Source organism: Equus caballus, chromosome 21, assembly GCF_041296265.1.
Source record: "Equus caballus isolate H_3958 breed thoroughbred chromosome 21, TB-T2T, whole genome shotgun sequence".
NCBI lineage: Eukaryota > Metazoa > Chordata > Mammalia > Perissodactyla > Equidae > Equus > Equus caballus.
In genome coordinates, this window is record NC_091704.1 from 56,545,891 (window position 1) to 56,559,899 (window position 14,009).

Here is a 14,009-nt window from a genome sequence, read left to right on the forward strand (position 1 = left end):
TAAAAAAATACATATTATACATTGGAGAGAGATGCTGCAAAGTAGGAAGGAATCTAAATATTCTTAATTCCTACCCTCCTTTTCTAAATCCTGATCTTCTCTACATTTCCAGGACAAATGTTAGATAATTCCCCATTTTTCCATCCAATTAAATATACAGGGAATATAGTTAAAGCGTTCAATTGATACACTATTTTCAATACTGCCTAGAGTTCTAGTGTAGAAATGGAAAGAAAAGAAAACAATCATCTTGCTCTATTAAATAACAGTATTGTTATATATCAAAATATAGTTATTCATAAGCTTTTTTACACACTTATAAACAGTTCTGCAGAAATAGCTTAATATGATATTAGATAAGAGAAAAATATGAACTTTAACTTAAATCCCTACATGCCTTTACAAGCATACTTCTAGGAAGGGGTTTGTCTTGAATTTGACCAAGGTTTCAAAGTGTGAGTAAGACGTTACTGGAGCAGTATTATCACACCCAGGGGCTCTGACTTGTTTCTGCCAGGACTTGCTTACACACTTTGGGATCCAGAAAATAATTTAAATATTAATTAGGAGATATCCCATCCCTCAATGCTTCATTCTTTAAATGCATTTTTAAAAGAGCGTTTGAAATAATCAAGGTTGAGCTAACGTGGATATGTCATGTAAAAGAAGAAAAGTCAAGCCATTTACTCTGTAAGCACATTTTTTTGCCACTATTTTCTCTACACTTTTGTATTCTGAGCACTTAATATGTGATAATGCAATCAAAGCTCACTGAATTAATTACTTCATTAAATGAATTAACTAAATTATTTTGGTGATTTCTAATTTGTTAGAATTTGGTTCTTTTAACTTACAAAATGCAATTGGAAGAAATAGACTGTGTTCCATGTCTGTTGACATATAGAGATTGTGTTGATACCTTTGCCTTGTTATTAATTCTGTTTGATGGCAGGGCTGCAATGTAAAATCTGAAGGCAATGTATAATAAATCTACTATGGAGAAAAGAGATATCACAGCGACCAGGATATATGGAAATTTTATGATTTTCTTTATTTAGAGCGAGGAGCTCGGTAAGCACACTGGAGGCCAATTAATGCTGTGTAAATGAATATGCTGCCCTGGCCACTATGTACAATATCCCACTGTGTTCTCTACTTAGAAGCTTCCAGCAGTCAGAGGAATCTTTGCAGCCTGCTGGGAAGCAGAGAAAGACAGCAGTCAATGGAGAATGCATGCAAAGGCATTCAGTGGAGGGCATGTGGCTACAGAATACAGAGAGCGTGGGACACATTCAGTAAAGTTCATCTTCTTTACTTAAATGATGATTCTCAAATTAAAGAGAAAATATGGCAAACGGTAGACTTTTAAGTGTTCTATAAATCTAAGTTTTGATAAGTAAGAAACTGGGTCATAAGATGATTAAATGAAATAGCTGCAAAAATCATATTTAACATAATGCTTGGCGCATGGGAGGTATTCATAATTCTGTATATACACACATCCCTAGAGATAAATAGACTCATGATCGTATATAATAAAAGCTTGCTACTATAGGTGGGATTGCGGGAAACTCTAAAGAAAAGAGATAGCGCTGGGTTTGGGAGTAGCACACAGGCTTTAGAATTAGCAGGAAGAAAATCAGAGAGAATGAAGGGAAAATTCCTGTACATTTGAATGAGAAAAGCTCAATGTAGTCAACTTGTAGAAAACAGGGTTAGAAGATGTGTTTCTAATTGGAATTGCAAACAAATAATTTACAAACCTCCAGAACTACAGGTTGAAATATTGCTGATGCTCAGGTAAGCAAAACAAATAGCTCACCATTCTAAATTCTCTAGGGGAAAATACAAGTCAGAGAACAGTTCAGGAATTGTGAAGTCTGTGACTTGCATAATTGCTCTGGAAAAGAAATGCCCATTTTTGAACAAAACGGAGAAACAGAAATGACTTTTCTTAAAAATGCAGATGATAACTGTATTGAGTGTTTACTATGTGATACACACTGTTCTAAATATTTTCGTTAATTAATGTAATTTCACATTAATCAGATAAAATATGTAATATTGGTGTTTCCATGCTACCTTTGAGGAAATGGTGGAACCAAGGTTTGAATGCAGACAGCTGACTCCAGACCCCTAGACCTCCACCATACTATATTGTCAAAGTATGTTGTTTTTGCAAATTAGTCTACAAATGTAGCTAAGAGAAAACCCCAGTGGCTAAAGCATGCAATTAATGACCAAATAGTGGAGCTAAAAATAGAGAAAAGAAACAGTAAATACTTTCACATATTAAAGGAAAATAACAGATGTTTTATTTTATTTTTATTGAGGTATAATTGACATCTAACGTTATATTGGTTTTGTGTGTACAACATAGATTCAAAATTTGTATTTATTGCAAAGTAATCACCACAATAAGTCCAGTTAACATCTGTCACCATATATAGTTACAAATATTTTGTTTCTTCTGATGAGAATTTTTAAAATCTACTTTATCAGCAACTTTGAAATATGCAATACAGTATTATTAATTGTAGTTATCATGCTGTACATTGCATCCCCGACTTATTTTATAACTAGATGTTTTTACCTTGTGACAACCTTCATCCAATTTGCCCACCCCGTACACCTTGTCTCTGGCAACCACCAATCTGTTCTCTGTAGCAGTGAGGTGTTTTTTGTTTTGTTATTTTTAGATTTCACATATAAGTGAGGTCACATGCTACTTGTAGTTCTCCATCTGACTTATTTCACTTAGCATAATACACTCAAGGTCCATCCATGTTATCTCAAATGGCAAGATTTCAGTCTTTATTTATGGCTGAATAAGGGATATTTTTTAAATAGTCCATTACAAATATAAATTTTGATAATAATAAAAGCATCTGGATGATTTTAAATGTAGTATTAGATGATGGTTAGCTATATTCTTCATTGTTTCAAAAAGACAATATTATCTTGTCTTCAGTTTTTATGAATAAAATGATAGATTTCTTAAGACACGTCTTAAGCCCTTCAACAAAGCTCTGAATATTTTTGTTCTATATAATAAAGTTTATTGACTCAGCCTATAACCTGAAAATAGCCTCAGAGTTTGAGAAATGGCTGGTCCAGTGACCTTGCTAAAGTTACTACAAAGGAGAGCTTAAGAAGTAAAAATATTTTTTTTTAAACTCAGGAGCTTGAATAGACAGATTTTTGTAACAAAGCAAAGAAAATATTGACAAGTTGAGAATCAGTTTAGATCTCAAATGGCATCAGAAAGGAGTAAAATTGAAAAGAGTTATCTTCAAGCATATCATGCTGCTGCTTCTAAATTAACTGGGAAAATGTCAAAATCCCCACTTGATACACATTCTCAATTATCCATCTGCATAAAATATCTCAGGCTTATGGCTTACCTACACTCACATCTGGTGTTCTCTCTTTAGTTCATTGCTTTTAGAATTATTTCTGAAAGAGAAATGCTGAAAAGCAAGATGTGTAAACTCTTGCCTGGTGAGCTCATGCAGTAACGTTGATAAATGGTACTTGAATCCCTGGAAAGACATTTATAGGTTCTCTGGAACCAAAAGAGTGAATAACGTTAAAATAAACAGTGAAAGGTGCTAAATCAACAAAAGTGATATGATTTCTGGGCTTACTTTAATAGAAAAGTCTCTAAATAACTAAATCAATGCCTCATTTAGCCTTTCTTCCTCAGTCATTATTTGCCATGTTAATTCCCTTCCTAGTTCAGTCCTCGTTCCATAATCCTGATTATTCTCTTGTTCTCTAATATAACTCATTCTTCAAATTTTAAATAACTTTATACAAAGAATTCCCAAATATTTCCAGGAAACCAGATCTTTATATTCAGTCTGCAATACATTGCACTGATTAATGCAGTGTTTGTTCTAGTTACTTCAGAGGCTGCCTTAGGTGCCTAGTTCTTTTTCTGCCCGGTCCGCCTAATAAGAAACAAAATGAAAAAGTATTGAATGGCAGGTAATTGGGTGAAGAAAGATGCTGGTATGAGAATTACAAAGCAGTCACTCCCAAACTATGGGATTCTGGTCTACCTCACACAATAAAGCAACCTTAGCTGCAAAAACAAAACAAAAAGAGTACACATGCACAAACAAAAAATAATGCACTTCTGCTAACCCTGTATGCTACTTCAGGAATGTAGAAACAATATTAAAAATACAAAGCTACAATAGGACAGAGTTTATATATCATATGAGTTCTAGTTGGCAGTTATCTTGTAGGATATAGCTTCACAAAGGAAGGACCAGATTGATAACCATAAGTGAGTGGCAGAAGGGGGATATGGATGGACAGTTTACATCAGTAACTGAAAAAATGTTTTAAAGATCTACTTTCCCCCTTCTTAAATTACTGTCTTTCTACAAATCTTTTTTCTTCCCCTTTTGGGACATGTCGTCTACTTTTCTAAATATCTCTAAATGATCCTTATATTGTGCAAAAGTTCCTCCAAATTTGATTGAGGAAAATTCAGCATGGTCGAAGTGTTATTGGACTTTCCAATTAAACCTGGTTTATACCGTGCTCACGTAAAGGAGTAATTCAGCCAATCCTGTCCATTGCATAGTTGTATTTATGTATGGAGGAAAGCAATGTCATTTTCAGTCAAAATAGTCCTTTTTTTGGTTTTATATTCATTAATATTAGATTGATTTTATCTCACTTACATTTTTTTAAATAAAATTTTTCTGTCCTGATTGATGTTTTTAGTATATGGTGCAAGAATTGAAGGTTCAACAGAGAGCAATTTAGACCAATACTTGTAATAAGTGGCCCTTTCTTCATTACGTTGGGCAAGAGTGGGTTTCTATCCAGCCATCTCTTTATAACTGTTATTATCCTGACTGGCCAACCCAGACCTTTCTGCTGAATGCCATGTGTTCAACTATGCATCAGTCTTTTCCACATAGATAGCTCTTAAGCACATAAAAGTCAATATAGCCATGAATTAACGCTCTCTTCACTGATCTTTATCTTACGCTTCTAATCTTGTAGAGGGCCTCCCCACTGACCCAAGTCCTTAAGCCAAATGCCTGAGTGCCATTTGAATCATTCCCTTTCCGTCACACTCCACTTCTAATCAGTTGTCTTGTCCTTAAAAATTTACTCCGAATTGCCTCACAGATCCTTTTCGTTATTTCATATCTCCTAGGAAGTTTAGATTTGGCTGCCACCTTTCCCATGATAATGCCCCTGACTCTAATTCATTTTGTGTATGAAAAATGTTCAAGCCACATCATACTTGACTTAACAATCGGATTTGTCACACTGGATCAGTTTCTCTTCCTTGAAATACTTTTCCAGGATGCCACACCCTCTTGGTTTTCTTCCTTTCTCAATGATCACGGGTTATGTGTTGCTTGCACCTTTCCTCCCAAACTCACTGCGTATGGCAGTGTTCAATGTTTGAGCCTCTTTTATATACTTATTCCTTTGCTAATCTCATCAGGCTTAATGGCTTTAATTGTTACCTCTATGCTGACCACATTTATAGTGTTAGTTTGGACTGTTCCTCTAAACACCACCAAACTGTGTGCCAAGTGCACATCTCTGCCTGGGTGTCTAGGACACATATCACAGAGCACATCCAAAATTGAATTACTGAGCTCCAACCACCTCCTGTTTTTTGTTCATACTGTTCATCTATTTCATCAGCAAACACTACCTTCAAGACATACCTGGTGTCTGACCACATCTCCTCACTCCTCTTTTAACTAACTTTATCGCAATTATTTCTTAACCTATCTCCTTAATTTTACCCTTGTTCCACCCCATCTATTCGCAACACAGCAGCCAAAGCAGACATGTTAAAATATATCAGATCTTGTCATTCCTTTGCTCAAAACCTGCCACTGGCTTCCCATCTCATTCAGGGTCAAAGTCAAAAGCATTACAATAATATATATTTCTATAAATGATCTAGCTCATCATATCTTTCTGATCTCATCTCCTCTTCTTGTTATTTTTGCTTTAGAGATGCTGACCTCACAGATTTCCCTGAAACAAACTGGAAAGCGCCCACCTTAGAATATTTGAATTTGTGACTCTTTTTGCCTGGAACACTTTATCTCTCACCTCTTTCAAGTCTATTTATCCCTAGAAGTCAGTGGTGTGCTAGTAAATATTTAACAACCAGAAACATATATGCATGTATTTATGTTTACTGTAAATTTTACTGACATAAAAGATATGTAGCACCTAATTTGCAAACACTTATAAAATGTACATTATACTGTATTGTAAATTCCACAGGCCTATTGATTCTTACAGAATGCTTGCATTGATTTTTGCCAAACTCTTGCATCCACACACAACCTATTGTTGCAATGCGAGGAATATTGACAAAATCCTACTGTAAATAAATGCTTGATTACTGTCTGATTCAGCAAAGAAGTTGCTCAGGTCATTGACAAAGGAGTTTATTTCTGGCTTGGGTGTTGGTTGATATTTTTGTTTACTCTAACATATAGATAAAAAATGTTTATACAAACTTCACTTGCTCATCAATTGTATGAACCTCTTTTTACTGCTCAGTTGAACAATAGTTTTAATTAGTTAGGATAATTTTTCTTTAACTTTTTGTGTTACTACAATGTAATAGCTACATGTTTGAGTTTAATATGTTTTACTTATACTTGCTTCTTTCCTTTCTCAAGTCTAGAAAATCACTGAATTGGTAAATTAAACCTGATTGATTTGGTAGCATTTGCTGACTTTCATGTTGAAAATAGTTCCACTGCCAATAATTTTCAAATTACCAGGATGACACTACTGGATTTGAAGTTGAGAAGGGATGAGCAGTAGCACGTTGTTTTATAGTATTTCTGTCATATAGTTAAAATAGACATCAATAACATCAAGAGCATAAATAATAGTAAAATATGGTAATTCACTTAGAAAGTGATGAATTTTCAGGGTTTATTTTTATAATATGATGTTGAATTATAAATTTATGTAATTTAATTTTTAGTAATGGCTATATTTACTAGGTGGCTTTCCAAATTCTTAAAATTTTAGCAATCAACTGTGTAAGCCAGTACTAGCTAACTCCAAAAACCGCTATTACAGTTCTAGTTAAAACTATAAGCCCAGGGCTGGTCCAGTGACATAGTGGTTAAGTTCATGCTCTCTGCTTCAATGGCCCTACACACCACTCATCAAGCCATGCTGTGGTGGCGTCCCACATAGAAAGTGGAGGAAGATTGGCACAGATGTTAGCTCAGGGCCAGTCTTCCTCACAAGAAAAAAGAAAAAAACTGTAAGCCCAAACCAAATGCTTCATTCCCTCCCCCCAGCAATTAAAACTACCTAATCTGCTATATATAAAAGTAGATAATTATCTTTACTTTCTTTTCTCTTATCTGCCCTCTCTAGATTGTCAGCTTCATGAGGGCAGCGATTTTGTTTGCCGCTGAGACAGAGCCTGGATTCTAGTGCGCATTCTGTAACTACTAGTTGAAGGAATGAATGACTCTATAGCTCATGGGATAAAGGAACTCAAAGCCAGTCTCCATGACCATATGCTTGTACAATTTCTATCCTTACATCCCTCAGACTGCCCACACAAAGCTCTTTATCCATCTCCACCTTTTCTGTTACATAATGTTCTTCCACATTTTTTCTTATCTGTGTTCTTAGGGTGCCTTTATCAGCCCCACTTTGATCAAACTAACTCATAATTTTGCTTAAAGGATTTCACTAATATAGGATCAAAGAACAGGCTTAAATATTCAATACATATTTATTTTTTCTTGGTATAATTTATTTTTTTGCTTAGAGTCATAGGTTGAATTGCCTCCATCCCTTAATTCTTATATTGAATTCCTAACCTCCAGTACTTCCAAATGCAACCTTATTGGAGACACGATCCTTACAGAGATAGTCAAGCTGAGGTGAGGTATAGGGTGGGCCATAATACAATATGACTGGTGTCCTTATCAAAAGGGGACACTTGGACATAGAGATACACACAGGAGAAGATGATTTGAAGATACAGGGAGAATGCCATGTGAGCACAAAAACAGCCATCAACAAGCCAAAGAGGGAGGCCTGGCAAGACGCATCCCTCACAGCCCAGCAGGAACCGACCCTGCCAATACCTTGATTTCAGACTTCCGGCTTCCAAAGCTGTGAGACAATTCGTTTTTGTTTTTAAGCCTCCTGGTTTATGGTACTTTATTATAGCAGCCATGGCAAGCTAATACATTTAATATCCAAAGGAAATAAATTTGGTAACTTTGTTTTACACCTGTTCTAGTTTTTTTCTAAACCAAAAACTTGATACTATGATGCATTTCTGTGGATTTTGAAGCACTCCATTCATTCAGGAAAGATTCACTGAGGACAGCTATGGGTTCAGAACTGTTTTAGGCAGTGAGGGCACAGCAGTGAAAACACAACAAACAACAATCCTTGACCTTGTGAAACTGGTATTCTAGTGGAAAAGGACTAACACTTGTCCAAATTAATAAGTAAATTGCTATAATGATAATAATTAAATTAGTATTATGGCAATACAAAACACAAGAGAGTAAAATTGAGAGAGAGAAGAAAGTGACATCTTTAGGAAGGGTGGCCAGTTTGCTTATGGTGAGATGAGGACAGACGTTATCCAATGGATCTGACAACAGGAGAGCTAGTGAAGGTAAGATCATGTGAACATTTGCAGTATAGTGCACAGCTTCAGTCAGGACTGGAGGGGCTCGAACTGGAAATCAGGGGAAATAAACTAGAATTACTGCATGGTGGACACAGATGCACGACCATGAGCCCCATTTAAGGAAGGACTTAGAGCCCACCTTGGGGAGTGCATTCAGCACCCCACTCCCAGCTGTCAGCTACTTCAACATCTATTTCACGTGCTGATGGACATCTTGCTGATGTCATGTCGTTTCTGGGATGACCTTCCTGCAGTGACTGATGAAAGGGAATGGATAAAGGCCTAACTATTTCAGCCCAAGGCCGGACACTCAAACAGGCAATATATCATTGCTGCATTAGCCTGAACTTTGTCACACCTGCGTCCCAGACTAATGTCTTCCCCTATCCCTTCAGGCTTGATCCTTCTGTTCACTGTTGATCCCTAATAAATATCCTGCACCCAAATCTCCACCCCAGTGACTGTTTCATACTGTATATAGACAACTCTTTCCAGAGATTTGCCACAAGAATAACAGAAATTCAAGCACAGTATACCTTTCATTTTTTACATGACAGCTACTGTACTATCATGTGTTACGCAAAGATTAAAATGGTGCTTATGTTAGCCACAATACATACAAGGAGAGTTCTGAGAATTTCTATGCCTGTTAGCTTTCACTAATCTACCAGTTTATGATCTGGTATTACAAGGAGAGTTCTGAGAATTTCTATGCCTGTTAGCTTTCACTAATCTACCAGTTTATGATCTGGTATTATCATCACTGCGGAAACAAAGTAAAAGTTAATATTTGGCTGAACCTTTTTTCCTTTATCTGTCTGATTTTACTATTTGGGGGTTCACATCTCTAACCAGCATATGCAAAATAATGACTTTCCATTTTTTTCTACCATGGAGTCGATTCTCAATAATCTGTTTTTTTTTTTTTTTTTAACACAAATTTTTTTTGGGGCAACATGTTAAATTATCCTATGTTCCCAGTAATTGAGAATGACATATTTATCAGTTTCCAATCATTCCTTCCTTTCCCATGGTTTCAATTTAACCAATCAACAATACATTACTCCATGGATCCAAATATTAGGAAAACATGGTAAAATTGTATAGCCTGGTGGAGCAAAACAAGTTTTCAATGTTTATTCCTTAGCTGTTTTTTATTTCATAGAAATCCTTTCCTATGAAAATATTCAGATACTGATTAAAAGTCCCACTCTACAAATCATATAAGAGAATTCTTCTAGACACGTCTTTCAAGTATTAAGGGCTTTCTATTCACTCTCTTCATCAAAGGAGCAAAAACCTCTTCATATATTGCTGGATTCAGCTGGTGTGCCTCAGATTATCAAGTAATAATGAATCCTGTTATTTTGCTATCATGCAGTAAAAACAACAGCATTTTACATTTACATAACTCAACAAGCACTCAAATGTTTTTAGAATATCATTTAAATTAGAATATAGTACTCTTCTATGTTGTACCTTCTGTTATTACCATTTAGCCACTAGTTAAATAGGGCACCAGATTAATTTACTGCATCACTTACATCGAGTAAATGCTAACATGCACCCAAACTGAGCAGACAAGAGATTAACACATGAGGAAACTTATTTCCCAGAAATGAGACTCTTTATATAAAATTTTCATGTTTCTTTGAGCTACTTAATCTTCCTATTACTTTATGTTACCTGCCTCTGTACTTGTAAGCGGTATTTGTAATTTGTTTGCGTGTTCACGTGATCTCGCCATATTGCCTCTCAGTAATACTGGAACCACAATGGACAGATAAATTATTAATTAATAATAAATTTGTAAATTAATAACAGACACCTAAGATTGAATTGTATATTAATCAGAGTTACACAATCAGTATAACATCTCCTTCCAAACACTGCCAAACATGCTACTCTTTTATCATTTTTAAGGTTTCTAGGAAAATACAGGTAGTGTCGTGGTTAAATGATTAATTTTGTTATGTTTTCACTTTAGATTTGTGTTTAAGAGATCAAAGGCGGTAAGAATGCTTGAGCATTCTTGAAAGCCTAGGGATTACTTTACTCTGTTTTTCAATTAAATTGGCACTTTTCTTATGCTGCTCCTTGTGTACACTACAACCATTCTGGCCACAGTCTAATTCTTATTCTCTAAAATTTAATAGTCACTTAAATTCTTCGCAAGTGCCTTAAGGATTCAACACCAAGGCACTTTGGTAAATTAGGTGCCAAAGAAATACAACATACATATTCATACCCTTAAAATCTTAAAGATAATTTTAGGGATTGGATATATGAGTTTCTTTCAGTACTACATATTTGTTATATGTGGCATATATAACATGTATATATAATATATGCATATATATATTCAAATGTATAGCATGCATAATGTTATAAACAGCTTATTGAAAATGGCAATGTCTTCTTAGATTATTAGAGTACCATATAATACATTATAAAATAAAATCATACTCTAAGGAAAATAAAACCTTCTTTTAAAAATCAAGAAAGCTGTTGACACAATACGTGATTTGGTATTAGAGGAGAAATTGTCAATTTTGAGTAACTTAGGGCCTATGTTGTCAAGTATATCATGACTAATAGAACTAGATGGTCGTCGGTGTATGAGTATATTTATAAAGCAATGTTTTAGTATTTTTTCTTAATAAATGGCTTTAAATATAGGTGACTCAACAACAAATATTCCGTATGTTTTTGATACAGTCATATTAAGTGACCTTTCTTAAGTAGCAGCTGTGAACAAAAAAATGCTATATAAAGCATTTTACCTTTTTGAATTCATTTTATCCACCATAAGCAAAAAAATGAAGAGAAAAAAACAAATTATAGAAAAAATGAGAAGCAAAATAACAGAAAAATACATTAATGTTTTAATAAAGCATAATATATCTACACAATAAACTTAATATTTCTTATTTATGTTTTCATTTTGAGCCCATCAGATTTTTATAAACCACGTGAACAGCTATTTTAGGAAAATCATAGTTAACTACTTCACAATATTTGGTAGTATTTTCCCTGAGTTACTCACAAAGAAGCAGAGTTCAGATTTCTAGATTCTTAAAATTATTTTATTATTATTTTCCAAAGCATACATTTATATTGAAGTTAAAGTATTTCTGCATTCAATATCTATTAATAAAATATTTTATTTGATATTAAAAAAATTTGAAATTATATTGTTAATTCTCTTGATTAAAAAAATCCCATAAATATCATAGATAATCTTATTGTTACCCATAGGGTGCAAATTTCCAGATGATAAGAATCTTAACAACTTCATTATTCATTGAAAATCAATTATATGAAGATCAGTTATGTTTTCCCTCTTCTCTTTGTCCTCCAAATATCGTGTTTGCCTGGACTCATGAAATATATTTACACGTACTATAGCTGAAATATTTGATATATGTGTGTTTCTGTATATGTATGTGTATATGGACTTCAGTTCTGAAGAGAAGAGTAGAGAGAGAGAGGGAGAGAGAAAGAATGAGAGATAGAGACAGAGAGAGAGAAGAGAAAATAGTATTTAGGAAATATATAATCTTGATTTAATGGTGTTAGGGGTAGATCTAGAAAGCCAGATATTAAGTATCATTTATTTCCCTGTGAGGAATAAATATGTGTATGTATATGTTTTTATGTTTCTATATATGTGTATGTATGTGTAGAGATGCATGCATGTGTATATGTATACGTGTATGTGTGTGTGTATCTCTGTGTATGTATATTCCACATTTGAATGCCATTGCTGTGTAGCAAACTACCCCAAAATTCAGAGCCTTCAAAACAACAGTGACTTTGAAAGTCAAGAAGTTGAGCAGGGATTATCTGGGCAATTTCTTGACCCATGTGGCATTAGTTTAGTTACTCAGTAGCATTCACCTGACACCTGGACTCATGGAGGTTCAGAGAAGAGCTCACCCATGTGCCTAGCGCCTCTGTGGGAAGAGTTGGGGGACCGGGCTCAGACGGATCCCTTGCCCTTTCCATCTCACAGCCTCTGTATGTGGTCGCTTTAGCAGGGTAACTAGACTATTTCCATGAGAGCTCTGAGTTTGCATAGACAAAGGTAGAACTTCCCAGGACTCTTAAGTCTGGGGCAAAAATTGCCATAATGAAACTTCCACTGTACTGTATTGGTCAAAGTAGTCATGGGCCAACACTGATTAGTGTTGTTGGTATTTGATTCCCCGCAAAAAGACCATAAACAGCTAATGGCGTCTTGGAGCGAGATCAATCTTCAGTTTCTGCTTCTTACTCTTTCTTCTGTTGTACAAAAGACCGAATCCTTAGCTTTTGGAGTCAGATCTTTCAGTTCCCCAGGATTATTCGCCATCTTTTTGACATCTCCTTGATTATAATCAGAACTTTGATTCCAGTGGTATTACAACCAAAACTGACCAAAAAAACCAGAGATTGCTTCTGAAACCACATTGCCAAGATGCAGACATCCTTCCAAAATCTATTACACAATATTTGGTGGTATTTTCCCTGAGTTACTCACAAAGAAGCAGAGCTCAGAAGGTAGTGTTTGTGACAACAGACAACGCAATTCTAGTTGCATAGATTGGATACTGGCTCTATCATAGCTTTCTGTCCTTGGGCAATTTTCTTAACCTTTCTGTTCTTACAATCTCTCTTTGATAAAAGGGGGAGCATATGAATAACTTCCATAGGTAATTGATGTGAGGCTTTAGTGTGATGATCAACATAATGCATTTTTCCTAATGTTCAATAAATACTTAATAACTGTCAGTAGTTCTATCATCATCATCACCACCATTGGAATTTACTCCAAGATAAGAATTTTTTTGAAGTTTATAGGTTATTTTCCTCCATATGGTCCTGTCTCAGCGCATTTTTGCTGAATGGAGTAGTTATGCTGAAAGTCTGAAAGTCTAGAGAATATCTGGCCTTCACAAATTCCCCAGCAGCCCTATGATTTCCTAAGTGTGGTTATTAAGTATGTTAACTAGGTAGACTGATCTTGTGAAATTTTAGGTCACATTGAAACACTAATAACAGATAAAAAAATAAACAAAATGCAAAAAAATAGAAAGATGGAAATGAAACATTCTAAATCAGAAGTATCTTTAATGATGTATCAATACAGCTACATTCTCTTTGAATCTGTCCGATGTATGCCCCCAAATCCTTAGAGAAGGTAATACCTACTTTTATGGTGATGTTCCTCTTTCTATCTCCTCCTCTGTCTCTCTTGCTCTCTTTCTGGCTCTCTCTTTCAAAATATCCCAAGCTTCTCCTATAGACTTTATAAGATTCCAGATCTTAATTACTTGAG

The 14,009-nt window shown here is 34.9% G+C and overlaps 1 protein-coding gene across 10 annotated transcripts in view; it reads left to right on the top strand.

The window, feature by feature from the left end:
• Positions 1–14,009, top strand: part of CDH18 (cadherin 18) — a 903,322-nt gene that overhangs the window by 756,517 nt on the left and 132,796 nt on the right. The window lies entirely within an intron of this gene.